At 39.1% G+C, this 14257-nt stretch overlaps 1 protein-coding gene across 4 annotated transcripts in view; it reads right to left on the reverse strand.

The window, feature by feature from the left end:
- Nucleotides 1-14257, reverse strand: part of KANSL1 (KAT8 regulatory NSL complex subunit 1) — a 179479-nt gene that overhangs the window by 135562 nt on the left and 29660 nt on the right. The gene's annotated exons all lie outside the window — the stretch shown is intronic.

Here is a 14257-nt window from a genome sequence, read left to right on the forward strand (position 1 = left end):
TATTAACACGACACACGAAAAGAGTAGTTGTACCTTACTGCCAGAAAGCACTACAGTAAGCCTCAGCAATGGCAGGAAACAGCCTCCCTCTGGGGACCCAGGCAAGGGCATAGATGTTATACAACTTACATAAAACTTCGGAAAATCCTGGTTCACTCCAGCACACAAAAAGAGGATGATAATTAACATCACACCACAGAAGGTACTTAACTAATAAATTTCTTGAGGTTATTTCAGAATTATTCAATTGTTTAAAGTTCACAACTTCAAGAAAAATATACTGGCTCAAATCTCATCTATTCCAAGATGACTTCTCCGACCACAGACCTCTGAAATTATGTCTATGAATTTGACATTAACCATATACATCTCAAAAGCAAGAGTTTATTTTATTCACAGACTCTGCTTAGTCTCAATATTCCCCTAGGATATGCTGCAAAGTGTAATTACTAAAACAATCATCTAAATAAGGTCGGATGAGAGGAAGAAGGGGAAAAGGTGACCACTACTTCAGAAGAAATTCCCATTCCTAACTCCTAAAATCTTTAGGTTTCTATACCAAAGAAAAAAAATACTACTGTGAAAAAAAAGATGTAAATCTATATCCCTTTCCCTTTATTGACCTGAAATACTATGCTGAGATTTAACATGACCCCTAAAGGTATCCAAAGGTAATGAATGGGAGCACAGGCTTGAGTGAGTAGGTCTAGGTTCACATCCTGGCTCCACCTCCTGTAAATTACTTAACTATTCTGTTCCCTCAGTTCCCTCATCTACAAATAACAGAACCTACCTCACAAGGCTGATGTGATGATTAAATACTTTCAATTACTTAGTCTAGTACCTAGCACAAATTATCATTTGCACTATTATTATAATCTGGAGACAAAAAGCTAATGTAGGCCAGGTGCAGTGGCTCACACCTGTAATCCTACACTCTGGGAGACCAAGGCAGGATGATCACTTGAGCTCAGGAGTTCGAGACCAGCCTGAGCAAGAGAAAGCCCCCATCTCTACTAAAAATAGAAAAATTAGCCAATCATCATGGCACGCGCCTGCAGCCCTAGCTATTTGGGAGGCTGAGGCAGGAGAATCACTTGAGGCCAGGGGCTGGAGGTTGCAGTGAGCTATGATGATGCCACTACACTGTACCCTGGGTAACAGAGTGACATTCCCTCTCAGGAAAAATAATAAAAAGCTAATGTAGAAGTAAATTTCCATAAGATTTTTTAATGCACAGGAACAATATAAACCAAAGATTCTTGGGGACTCATGCAAATAGAAAAAGAAAGCACAAATCAAAAAACTGGAATAGCACCTAGTCTGCAATTAGCTACAATTGCCATAAACCACCACCTAAGTTTGACACTTGAGGTTTTTTTTTCCAGTTTCCCTATATGTCTAGGGAAATAACAGACTATTACTATCATTTTAATATTTCATGATGTTGCTTATATTAAGAAGAAAACTATAGGCCAGGCATGGTGGCTCACGCCTGTAAATCCTAGCACTCTGGGAGGCCGAGGTGGGAGGATTGCTCAAGCTCAGGAGTTTGAGACCAGCCTGAGCAAGAGTGAGATCCCATCTCTACTAAAAAATAGAAAGAAATTATCCAGATAACTAAAAATATATATGTAAAAAAAAAAATTAGCTGGGTATGGTGGCATATGCCTGTAGTCCCAGCTACTAGGGAGGCTGAGGCAGAAGAATTGCTTAAGCCCAGGAGTTTGAGGTTGCTGTAAGCTAGGCTGATGGCCACAGCACTCTAGGCTGGGCAACAGAGTGAGACTCTGTCTCAAAAAAACAAATAAAAAGAAAACTATAGGCCGGGCGCGGTGGCTCACGCCTGTAATCCTAGCACTGTGGGAGGCTGAGGCGGGTGGATTGCTTGAGGTCAGGAGTTCGAGACCAGCCTGAGCAACAGCAAGACCCCGTCTCTACTAAAAATAGAAAGAAATTATATGGCCAACTAAAAATCTATATGGAAAAAATTAGCCGGGCATAGTGGCGCATGCCTGTAGTCCCAGCTACTCGGGAGGCTGAGGCAGTAGGATCGCTTAAACCCAGGAGTCTGAGGTTGCTGTGAGCTAGGCTGACGCCACGGCACTCATTCTAGCCTGGGCAACAAAGCGACACTCTGTCTCAAAAAAAAAAAAAAAAAAGAAAACTATAATAAATGTCCAACACTTCAGTTAAATTAAGAACTATCCATACAATGGAATACTATGCAACCACAAAAAGTAGTTTTGCAGAGCCTTATTTACTGACATGAAAGAGTGCTTGCTTCACACTGTTAAATGAAAAAAAATGTTACAAAACAAAACATATACTGTGACCTCATTTTTGTTTTTTTAAAAAGTGGTAAGATTCTTGTCTTTTAGGTTATGTAATGTCTCCACCATAAATACGTATTACTTGTATAATAAAGGGAAGAGAAGCAAAAAGAAAATAATAGAAATTCTTAGAGAGCCAAAAAATCCAAGCAAAGCAAAAAAATCATCAATTTAACATACCGAGCAAAATGATTTTTTTGTTGTTGCAACTCTTGTTGCCCGGGCTAGAGTGCAGTGGCATCAGCCTAGCTCACAGCAACCTCAAACTCCTGGGCTCAAGCAATCCCTCTGCCTCAGCCTCCCGAGTAGCTAGGACTACAGGCATGCACCACCATGCCCGGCTAATTTTTTTCTATATATTTTTAGTTTTCCAGCTAATTTCTTTCTGTTTTTCTTTTAGTAGAGATGGTGTCTCGCTCTTGATCAGGCTGGTCTCGAACTCCTCAGCTCAAATGATCCTCCCACCTCGGCCTCCCAGAGTGCCAGGATTATAAGCGTGAGCCACCACACCCAGCCTATCCTCATTTTAGATGAGGAAACTGAGGGTCAATGACTAAGCAGCTTGTCTCAGGCTCCAGATTTAGGGATTCAGAGCTAGGCTAGGGTTCAGATCCACATTTTGCTGCTCGAGTTGTGACCCTGGCCTACTGGTCAACTTCTGAAACTATTTCTGATGTCCAATAGACATCTCAAACCCAAAATGCCACAAGCTACACCTGCCTCTCAAATCTTCTTCATTCTCTCTCTGTGTGAGAAGCACCCTCATTCCCTTCCTCCTTCTGTTCCAGGGGTCACTCAAAGCTAGAAATCTGCGAGTCATCTCAGCATCCTGTCCCTTATCCCACCTGCAGTCATCATCCTGGCCTGAGCAAAATGTTGATTACAACAGTAAGTCCCATCTCACTTGGTCCCTACAAATCCCAAAAGCTTCAATCTTCAACAACAGACTGTCACAGTTTTCCAAAAACAGGACAACAGCTTATGATAAATCACCTTTCTCCAAAGAATACAAAGATTTAAAAGCTATAATTAACTGATTAATCCTCATTAACAACCTAGGCAGTAGATTTAGGGCTGGGATTATAATTTCTAATTTACTGGTGGGGATAAAGTCATATTGTACATCTAGAATAAAGAATTCAAGCCCAAAATATCCCAATTTTTAGTTCATCTAGTAAGCCACATCTGACAAATACAGATGTAGCTGCTGTACCTGCTGTCACTGACGTAAATTAAGATTCTTCAGTAAGCTTTCAGAGACAAAAGAAAAAGGCTATCTAACCAAGGTCATTTAGGTATAAAAGGTTGGACTAAGCAATTAATAGTTTCTCTCCCAGTTCCAAGGAAGCATTTTAGGGACCGCATGGTATTATATGCACTCAACAAGCAAACACATTTAGGAAAAAAGAAGTCCCTGATGGAGATTCACAATGCCACTGCATTATACTGAATATTCAAATGTTTGCCTTTACCAAACTTACTTAACAAGCATGTTTTCCCATTACATCTGTTAATATCACGCATAACACTGTTCTGAGGGATATAAGTTGCAACAAAGTTCAAATATGTGACCTCTAGGTCCCTTCCTGTGCTGCGTCTATTATTCTAAATTGTAATATAGGCCCAAGGACAAACTTCTACCTAACACAACTGGCCACTCGGGAAGCAAAAATATACCCCTAGAATAGAGTTTCTCAATCTCAGCATTATTCACATCTTGGGCTGAGTAATTTTGTGTCATGGGGGGCTATCCTGAACAGCAGGATGTTTAGCAGTATCTCTCGTTTCCACCCACTAGATGCCAGCAGTACCCTTCTGCAAACTTTGACAACCAACAATACTTTCAGACATGTCAAATGTCGGGGGCGGGGGTGGAATCACACCTCCCAACTGAGAACCACTGCCTGGAAATAAAGATTATATACACACAAATACATATACATATGTGTATATATACTCTTTTCAGAAAGCAAAACACGTCCAGCTGCTTTGACTATTGCAATCCAAACTAACTCCGTATCTACAAATGAAAACTTCGTTCCTTATAAATTCCCAAGACAGGACTCCAGACATATAAGAACAACCTGAAGCATCCATCTTACAAAAATGTTAAGCTGAAGAGACCCAAGGGAAAGGGTTAGGCCATATGGCTGGTCAAAAAGCCAAATATTACAACAATCACACTTGCCCTGAAAACAGAAGCAAAAATCAGATGGGGAAGGAAACTTTGCCTATAATGTGGCTTCTACTAACCTCTTCTTCACCATTATAAAGGAAAAAAAGAATATTTAGGGAAGTATCCATAAAGTTGTCTTGAAAATTTGCTGAAGTGTCATTATGTAAAAGGCTAGGACAAGAGAATGGTAATGTGGCATTCTAGTGAGAGAAAATGGCATAAGAAAATACAAGGCTGTGTGGGAAAACACAGGACTTCCTGAAGGTTAAAAGAAATGAACAATTTGGCTGGGCACGGTGGCTCACGCCTGTAATCCTAACACTCTGGGAGGCTGAGGCGGGTGGATCGCTCGAGGTCAGGAGTTCAAGACCAGCCTGAGCAAGAGCGAGACCCTGTCTCTACTAAAAAAAAATAGAAAGAAATTATCTGGCCAACTAAAAATATATATAGAAAAAATTAGCTGGACTTGGTGGCGCATGCCTGTAGTCCCAGCTACTTGGGAGGCTGAGGCAGTAGGATCGCTTAAGCCCAGGAGTTTGAGGTTGCTGTGAGCTAGGCTGACGCCACCGCACTCACTCTAGCCAGGCAACAGAGCGAGACTCTGTCTCAAAAAAAAAAAAAAAGAAATGAACAATTTACTTAAAACATAAAGCATATTTGAATACAGGAAGCAGTACAGAAAAGGGTGCAAAGGCAGTTTAAAGCCAGATCATTAATGGACAGCCTTAAATAGTCAGCCTTCACTCAAACTTAAAGAGAGTAGATTGTCATTAAACGTTTTTGAAATGGGAGTGACACATCAGAGCTGTGCTTCAGAGAGACCAGTTGAGTAGGATGGCTTAAAAGAAAGTAAAAGGCATCTAGGTGGCAAAGATCAATGAAGAAGCTACTGCAATAATCCAGATAAGGATGCAGTGTGAACTTCAACTAAGGTGGCCACCACAGTATAATGGTCAAAGTCTCCTTCAAAGCTTACAACCAGAAATGTGAACGAGCTCAAGTATAACAAAAGGGCCAAGTATGTGATTTAAACAAAAAATGTAACGGCTCATAAAGACTGAAGAGAAAGCTCTTTTCCTTCATAACTTCATCTCCTTTGTGATGAAATCCTTCCATTGATTTCTAGGTCCTCATTAGCTCACACCAAGATTACCATAACAGCTTCCCGAAGATGCCTCAGTCTCCCAAATCACTTTACCTTGTCATCTCATTTTCCTACTCTAGGAGAGTTTCTAGTTCCTTTTTCACAAGTCCAAATTCTTCCAGATAAAAGTTAAGATAGCATCAGGGCAAGTACATCAGGTGATATGTACCCAACATTCCCCACAGAATCCATCTCTTTGCTTATTCTCCTACTTCTACCTGGAAGGGCTTCTCCTACCCTTATACCTCAAAGCTTACCAATTTTTCAATACATAGCATGTCCACAAAAATTTCTCAAACTCTTCTCATAGCACTTTCTTTCTGTTTAAATCATAAAATGCACTTAACGTCACTGTTATTCAATTCAAATTATCTGAATTCCATATCCAAGACAAGTTCCTTAATAGCACCATTCTGTTGCATGTTCACTAACTTCATCTAGAGCTTGGAACATAGCTGGCACTGTAAGCACTGACTGGGCTAGCAGTAGTCAAAAAAGGCTTCGTGAAGTGGACCTTCAAATGTAAGTTATATTTTGCTAAGAGAAAGAGGAGGAAATTCTAATCAAGAAACTGATACAGGTGGGGTGCGGTGGCTCACACCTGTAATCCTAGCCCTCTGGGAGGCCGAGGCGGGTGGATCGCTCGAGGTCAGGAGTTCGAGACCAGCCTGAGCGAGACCCCATCTCTACTAAAAAAATAGAAATAAATTATCTGGACAACTAAAAATATATAGAGAAAAAATTAGCCGGGCATGGTGGAGCATGCCTGTAGTCCCAGCTACTCGGGAGGCTGAGGCAGTAGGATCGCTTGAGCCCAGGAGTTTGAGGTTGCTGTGAGCTAGGCTGACGCCACGGCACTCACTCTAGCCCGGGCAACAAAGTGAGACTCTGTCTCAAAAAAAAAAAAAAAGAAACTGATACAGTCAAAATATTGGGAAGCATATAGAGGATGATCCATAGAACAACTTGGATGAACCAGGTAGTGTACGTACAGCTTCTTAAGGATAAAGAGAGGAAAAGAACAGCTATGTAGTGATTTGTGATGAAATACTGGGAGATACATTATGGAATGCACTGAAAGTATTTCTTTTACATATAAACAAATGTAGACTTGTTATAGAATACAATGGGAAAGGGGAGACAAAATTTTTATTATAAAGCAAATGTAAATCTCATTACTAGGTCCTTAAACTTTCTTTGGCCAACAGGGCTTCTTAACTGAAGAAGTTTCATAATTACTAAGGGAATCATTACTGACTGGAGAGCAGGTTATTATGAATGTTGTTCGCTAACATTAATTGGCCTTTTACCATGTCAGCCAGAATACATGTATTTTACATACATTCTGTCATTTAATCTTCACAATAACAACGTAAAGTAAGTATTATTGTCCTCATTTTACAGATGAGGAAACCTGATGCTCAGAGAAGTAATTTGCCCATGACAACACAACCACTAAGTTGCTAAGGCAGGATCTGTAATGCTAAAGCCCATGCTTTTAACCACTACACAAATCAGTTTAATGCTAGGTTTAAACTGAAAGGACCTTAATTGCTAGACACTAGATTTCAAATTTTAGTCTTTAGAGAAGGGTCAATGAAGGAATACCAACTACCTACTGAATATCTCCAATAAATATTTATTAAAATGGCTACAGCATTCAAAGTACCACACTAAGTCTACAAGGATAACAAGCACCAGTAAAGACAGACACTGTGTGATGTGGGATCCTCACACAGGCTGAGAAGGAGGATGGGGTCAGAAAAGGCTTCCCATAGGAAATAGTAGCTAATCTGAAACCTAAAGAATGAGTAGGAGCCACGTGTAGTGGTTGGGTGTGTGCTTGTAGTCCCAGCTAGCTGAGGAAGGAGGATCGCCTGAGCCCGGGAGTTCAAGGCCAGTCTGGGGGACATAAAGAGACCCCATCTCTAACAAAAACAAAATAAAATAAATTTTAAAAAAAAGAATGAGTAGGTTCTAGCATTGCCCATACAACTACTTCAAGCATCCCATAATCAAAACCCATTCCCTGCCCCCAATACCAAATCCAAACCTAAGGCCAACATTTCCCGTGGGTGAATCATGATCTCAATCACTGATTTACTTTTTTTTTTTTTTTTTTGAGACAGAGTCTCGCTCTGTTGCCCGGGCTAGAGTGCGTGGCATCAGCCTAGCAAATTCCTGGGCTCAAGCGATCCTTCTGCCTCAGCCTCCCAACTTGGGACTTACCCAACTTGGGACTTACAGAGGGGGGGGGGGTGTGTGTGTGTGTGTGTGTGTGTGTGTATTTAGTCTCGAACTCCTGACCTCGAGCAATCCACCCGCCTCGGCCTCCCAGAGTGCTAGGATTACAAGCGTGAGCCACCGCACCTGGCCTGATTTACTTTTTATTGATTTATTTTTTATCATAAATATCTCATTTAAACAACTACTGTCAGACAGGAGTAACAGAAAGGGCTACAGGAGTTTGTGGCCTAATACTGGAGACACTAAGAATTATAGCAGTTTCCTTAAGGCCAAAGAACAGTAAAATACAAATTAGGTGTGGACAGTAGCCTAGATGACAAAGTACTGTGTTGCCTGAAGGGATCAAGGAAGGATTCCAAAAAGTGATGACATTCTAACTGAATTTTGAAAAGGGAAGGGGGTGAACAGGCAGAATGACAGGCACATTCATTCCATCCTTAGTGCCACTTGCCCTAGTTCAGAACCTCATTATGTACTACAGTAATTCAGGCAGCAATAATATCCCGCTATTCTTCCTTCTTCCTGTCTCAGCAAGCCTCCAATCCAGCACCCACTACCAAAATTATTATTAGAAAAAGAGGAAAGGAGGGAGGAACAGTGGGAAGAATCAGAAATCTGACCATGTCATGTTTAAAATCCTTCAGTGACTCTAGAGTAAAGATGAATCCAAACTTCCCACACAACATATATATTCCTCCTTTTTACATACAACCTCATCTCCAACCTGTCTTCAACTACAGCCACCTGAATCTTATGTGTTTCCTAGCTTTTCTATGCCCCTGCACCTTTACTTATGCTACTCTTTGCTTTCAAGGTTCACCTTCGAAGTTACATGCTCTTTCAAGTATTCCCCATTCCTTCCAAGTTGAGTTGGGGTCCCTCCCTCTACGCTCTCATCTGCACTCCCATGACACCCTGGGCAACAGCTCATATAAGATAAGCTCAAAATTTTTTCTGTCCCCTAGACTACGTACTATTTAAAAGGAGGGTTGTGGCTTGTTTTATCTCTATCCCCTATACACAGCACAGTCCTGGCAGACAGTGGACCAATACATATTAAGTAACCTGAGCATTCTATGCTGAACACATCAACTGGAGATCTATTAGGAAGTTAATGCGGATGTCTGATCATAACGTGACCAACAAAGGAGGCATCAACTAAATCTAGGACAGACTTCATCTACCTCAAGTTTGAGTTATTCAGATGGCCAAGCACCTGCACCCAGACTGCCAAACTTTTAAACTATGCTTTTTAAGTTATTAAATTTGGTTACATAGCATTTTGAAGGCAACAGCCATCAAAATCCTAAATGCAATACCCAAACTTTTACCCAGCAATTGCACTTCTAGAAATCCAACAGAAATATTCTCAAGGGTACACAAATTATATACACAATTCTTTCACTAAAGAATATTATTTTAAAAATCCTCAAATTTTGAAAAGATGAAGCCACATAACAAGTATGATCCCATTTGCATTAAAAAGTAAACAAAAAATTTTCTGAAGGATGACTATATATCAAACTATTAATGGTGTTTATCCTATTTCTATCCTATCACTGAATTCAAATTTCCTACCAGTCTTCAGTTCACAAAAGACAAAGAGGAAAAAAATGCACTATTTATCTTATCTCTTTCTAACAAACCCTAATGATATAAATGTATGTGAACAATCCTAAAATCAAAGACTCTTGAAGATTCCAAGCAATTCAAAAGCAAATGGGTTACTGGGGGGGGGGGGGGGGGGCCTGGCCAAATTTCTGAGATCCCACTGAAACCTACTACTTTATCCTTTTAGAGAAAATTTAATTATTTTTCAAAATTACATTTTTCCAATGATGGGGAAATGATTTAAGTTAATACTAACATCCTTCTTCATTCTCTTGGGAGGCTAAAGACTGGGAAGTAAGGAGTAAATCACTAACTGCAAAGAACTGCAGTCTACTTTTTTTTGATATATCCTTAAGATCTTTAAACATCCTCAGTTCTCTGTGGTAGTATGTTAACAGCTTAATGAAGCCTCCCTGACAGTTCAACTTACCAGACTAATATTTCTACAAAGCCTCTATACTAGCAAATGTCAGAAACTAACTACAATAATTAGCTTTTAGTCTCTATCCATTCACACCCTCTGGTGCAGGTGCTAATGAGGAGTCACAAAGGCCAAAAAGCAAGTAAGCAAGAGAAGTCTGGATATCAGGTCTCAGCAATTTTGGGTTTAACATCCTAACAACAAAATTGTTATTCATCTCTTATTACCCAATACTTTCCCTCCAACTGAATTTAACCAGGTTTGACCTTAAGTTGCTCCCTTTTTAAAAGGGAATTAAAAGGTGAGACTCCATTAAGTTTGATGCCACTCAAGCAACTTTTTCCAAACAAGGGCAGAATCTGCTGCATTTAAAATTCAGAGTAAGATCTCATTTTGGAGTCCTGGTTCATGTAACAAGAACCAGAGTTTTTGATAACATTTAGATAAAACTGCACTTTACCTCCACTTTATATTTCCTGACTCTCAAATGCTTAGAGAGAAACTGTAATTCTAAAAAAAATCAGAACTAAAGAAAAAAGAGCAAGTTCACAGTCAACAGTAAAATATATAGCTAAATAATGCCCTGACAAAAGGCTTTCAAATGTTAAAATTCTATGGAGCTGGCTTAAAATCTTGGAAATGCAAGGCTTGCAGAAAGTAACATTTATTAAGCAACTATTATTTGCCACATGTGCTACCCAATGGGGAAACAAGAATTTAAAAGGTCCCCACCCTTGAAGGGCCTCTTGACATAAAAGTTTTAAATCTGCATATAAAATCTTTAATTTTTTCTTTCAGACTACCCAAGTTTGTTATGAGTTATGCTTTTTACTTTGGTGAAGTCAGTTTCCACACATATTTTACCTTTACTTTTATCCTATCAAAGACAAGAAGAAGCTTAATATATGAAAAAAAAACCTACTGCAGCCCTTTGACTCCAGATTTTTTGGTAAATCACACCTGTTGGCTTATTTCCTCCTATATATTTTGCCCTACATCCTAAAAGACAGGCACATGGCTTAACAAAGAAACAAACAATAACTAATAGTTACCCTCCCCAAAGTGCATACTGATCTTTTTCTTTGACCCACAATTCTCCCCTCAATCTGCAAGTGACACCCAAGGATATCACTTACCTCCTATCTCTTCTGGTATCCTTCAAATGTTGGTGACGTCTCGTACAGTGATATATTTGTCTTTTTTAATCATATTGTGGTTCACCTGAGTTTTGAGCTCACATTTCAAGGAATGGGAAGTACCAAAGAGACAATCTTATTTTGTGTTATGAATTTTTACACCCTGACAGGAATATTTCTGTACAACTTTTAGTATGCCCAGAGGCTAATATGCAATTTATTAGGATAGAAACTATAATTTAAACATAAATCTTCAGAAGCAACATGAGAACTCAAAAACCAGTCTTAATATAGATTTCCAAGAAACCGTTAAAGTCCTATTTTAGGGAAAGGACATGGTCCAAGTCCTCCTTGCACTGACACAGTAGGCAGGCCAGGTGTTTGTGGCCATTTTTATTTGATACACCTACATTGTACTCTTTCACAAAGTGAACAATTAAAGGGGCATTAATGTAAAACATGCTTCCCAAGACCTAGGAACAATCTAACCAATCGAGGTAGAAACTTATTTAAAACAGAGAAAGAGTACAAACAAACAGTGCTTTAAAACTCTATAAGCAAGCCAGGCAAGGTGGCACAAGCCAGGCAAGGTGGCACGAGCCTGTAGTCCCAGCTACCCAGGAGGCTGAGGCAGAAGGATCCCTTGAGCCCAGGAGTTTGAGGCTATAGTGTACTATGACTGTGTCTGTGAACAGCCACTGCACTGAAGCCTGGGCAACCTAAAGAGACCCCGTCTCTAAAGTAAAATTTAAAAAAAGAGGAAAAACTCTCAATAAACTTCTCAGTGGAGAGATTTGCTCTGGGGCTATCAACAGAGGACCACAGTTAGTCTACACTATTCCCTCCCCTAAACTCAAGGGAATGGAGAAGTTCTTTGGAAGAAGAAAAAAAAAAAAAATCAATAAATTTTAAAAATACATACACATCTCCAGAATGGAAGTCATTTAATTTGTGTGTCTTAATGGCCTCATCAAGAAGGAAAAAATAGTCCCTACCTATCCCTCCTCCAAGCTGAATAACTATGAAAGGAATTAGAATCACTTTTTAAAAGGAAGATTCTTCTATGACTATTGTTTAGAGAACCCAGTATGGATTAGTTTGATGTTCTAGAACATTTTAAAAATTGCTTTTCTAATATAACAAGGGAACTAAGCTTTACTCACAAAAGGGCCTAACAACCACTCGATACTAAAACACCTTCTCAAACAACCACCACAACAGCCCTATGTTTACAGATAACACTAATAACATCATAGCAAACAGAACAAATCTGAAACTTATTATTCACTTTAAAATACAATTAAATCTGTGGTCAACCCAATACTATGCAGAGGATGCAGAGACACTGGTTACGGTGTAGCATTATTACAGACAGAAGAGTCAAAAAGTAATGGTAGTGGCAGCGTTTGAAGAAGAAAAAAATGAAGTATAGTTATTTTCCTTTCTTCTCACCTTGATAAAAGTTCACAAGTAAGTGAACTGAGACTTACTCATTTTCTAGCTTCCAGAATTTTCCTCAACAGGAAACACTCACCTATCAAAGGGTGCTCTGCAAGTTTAACCATAGAAATAACGTGTGTAGGCAGGAAGAAAGAAAATCAGACAAAAATTTAACATCTCACTTTGGTAAAGCACAAAAGTCAAATACTAATGTTCTGAATAAAGCTTTCAGAAAAGATTCAGGAACACTTCTAAATACTTCAGTAAACTCATATTGGTAGAAACACCAAAAATCCCACCCGACCACAAAGGCTCTAACAATTCTTAATTGTTCACAGCCACAAATCACAAATATTTTATGTACACTTAAATGGGGCAGCCATCAGAGACAAACATCTTCACCACAATACAGACTTTAAGAACCTTTCTAACATCTAATGTTTCCCTCCAAGTTGTTCACACTTCAGAAATAAAAAGTCAACCACCCCAAATTATGAGATCACTAACAAATACATTAAATGTGCTAAAGGTCAAAAGGAATTGCATTCTTTGTTGGATAAACCTAGTGGAAATCCAATTCAGAATTCCATGACTGAGGGTGGTTATCCCACATTTATAATACATTTTTTAAATTCCCAGGGGATGAGCATTTTTACCTTGCCTTATTTTTAGAACTACACATCACACTGCACATTATCACATGACATGATGTAACTGTTAGCAAAGAAAATGGCCCAAACCATTGAAAATATACATAGTAAGAGGATCAATGTATACTCAGTAATCACCGCAATTCATGTTTACTTTAAAAAACATGTTTCTTGTTTCTTAACTCACAATAGATTTTTTCCAATTGGCAGTGTCTAGTGTCTAGAAAAAACAGAAATGTACTTTGTATTTTATAAAATAGGAATTTACTCAATTATGGGGAAAACTGACATAAAAACAGATAATAGATTATCAAATTCTTCTAAAGCCGTAGGATTAAAAGTAAAAATTCTCTGGATCAAAAACACAACAGAAATGTTAATGAAATATCCTTAGGTAGAAAACAATTATTACTCAAAATTAATAACACTGTTGTTTGGTGAAAAGAAAAACAGTTTTAACTGACAACGCCTGTAGACAATTGAAATTTTCTAAATTGGTCAGACAGTATGCTAGAAAAGGAACCAAGTACAGCCTATAGAAGGGGGGAAGGGAACACACACCCACTCAAGCCTTTGTAAATAGTGGTACTTTAAATGACCCAAAAAGCGGGGAAAATACAAACTACAGACCATTCTGACAAATGGAAAGCATACTCTAATGTACTACTTTCCATACTTAAAAGTACTTTAGAAACAAAGTTCAGTAACAATCTATATCATGATTATGCAAGGCAAAGATTATGTAATTTTATCGCTTATTTTAAAATGTTCTCCGACTTTAAAACTAAAACAACTGCAACGTTTTGCTCTCTCCAATGGGGAGGGGGAAGGTTCCTCTGGGCTACAATTTAAAAATATAAACACACACCCCAAAACAAACAAAAAAACACAATGATTGCTAGCCACGTGACAAAGGAGATGGCAACACCAGGATTGTGAATGGAGGGGAGGTAGGCGAGGCTGGAGGACTAGAGAGATTTCTCGGAACTTTGGGGACCGCGGGATTCGGGTGTCCAGACCCTTGAGGGACCAAACGCTAACCCCTACGAGTTGTACCGCTAACACCCTCAAACACAGTTTTATTAATAGGTCACGGAAA

This window comes from Lemur catta, chromosome 15, assembly GCF_020740605.2.
Source record: "Lemur catta isolate mLemCat1 chromosome 15, mLemCat1.pri, whole genome shotgun sequence".
In the NCBI taxonomy this organism is placed as follows: Eukaryota; Metazoa; Chordata; class Mammalia; order Primates; family Lemuridae; genus Lemur; species Lemur catta.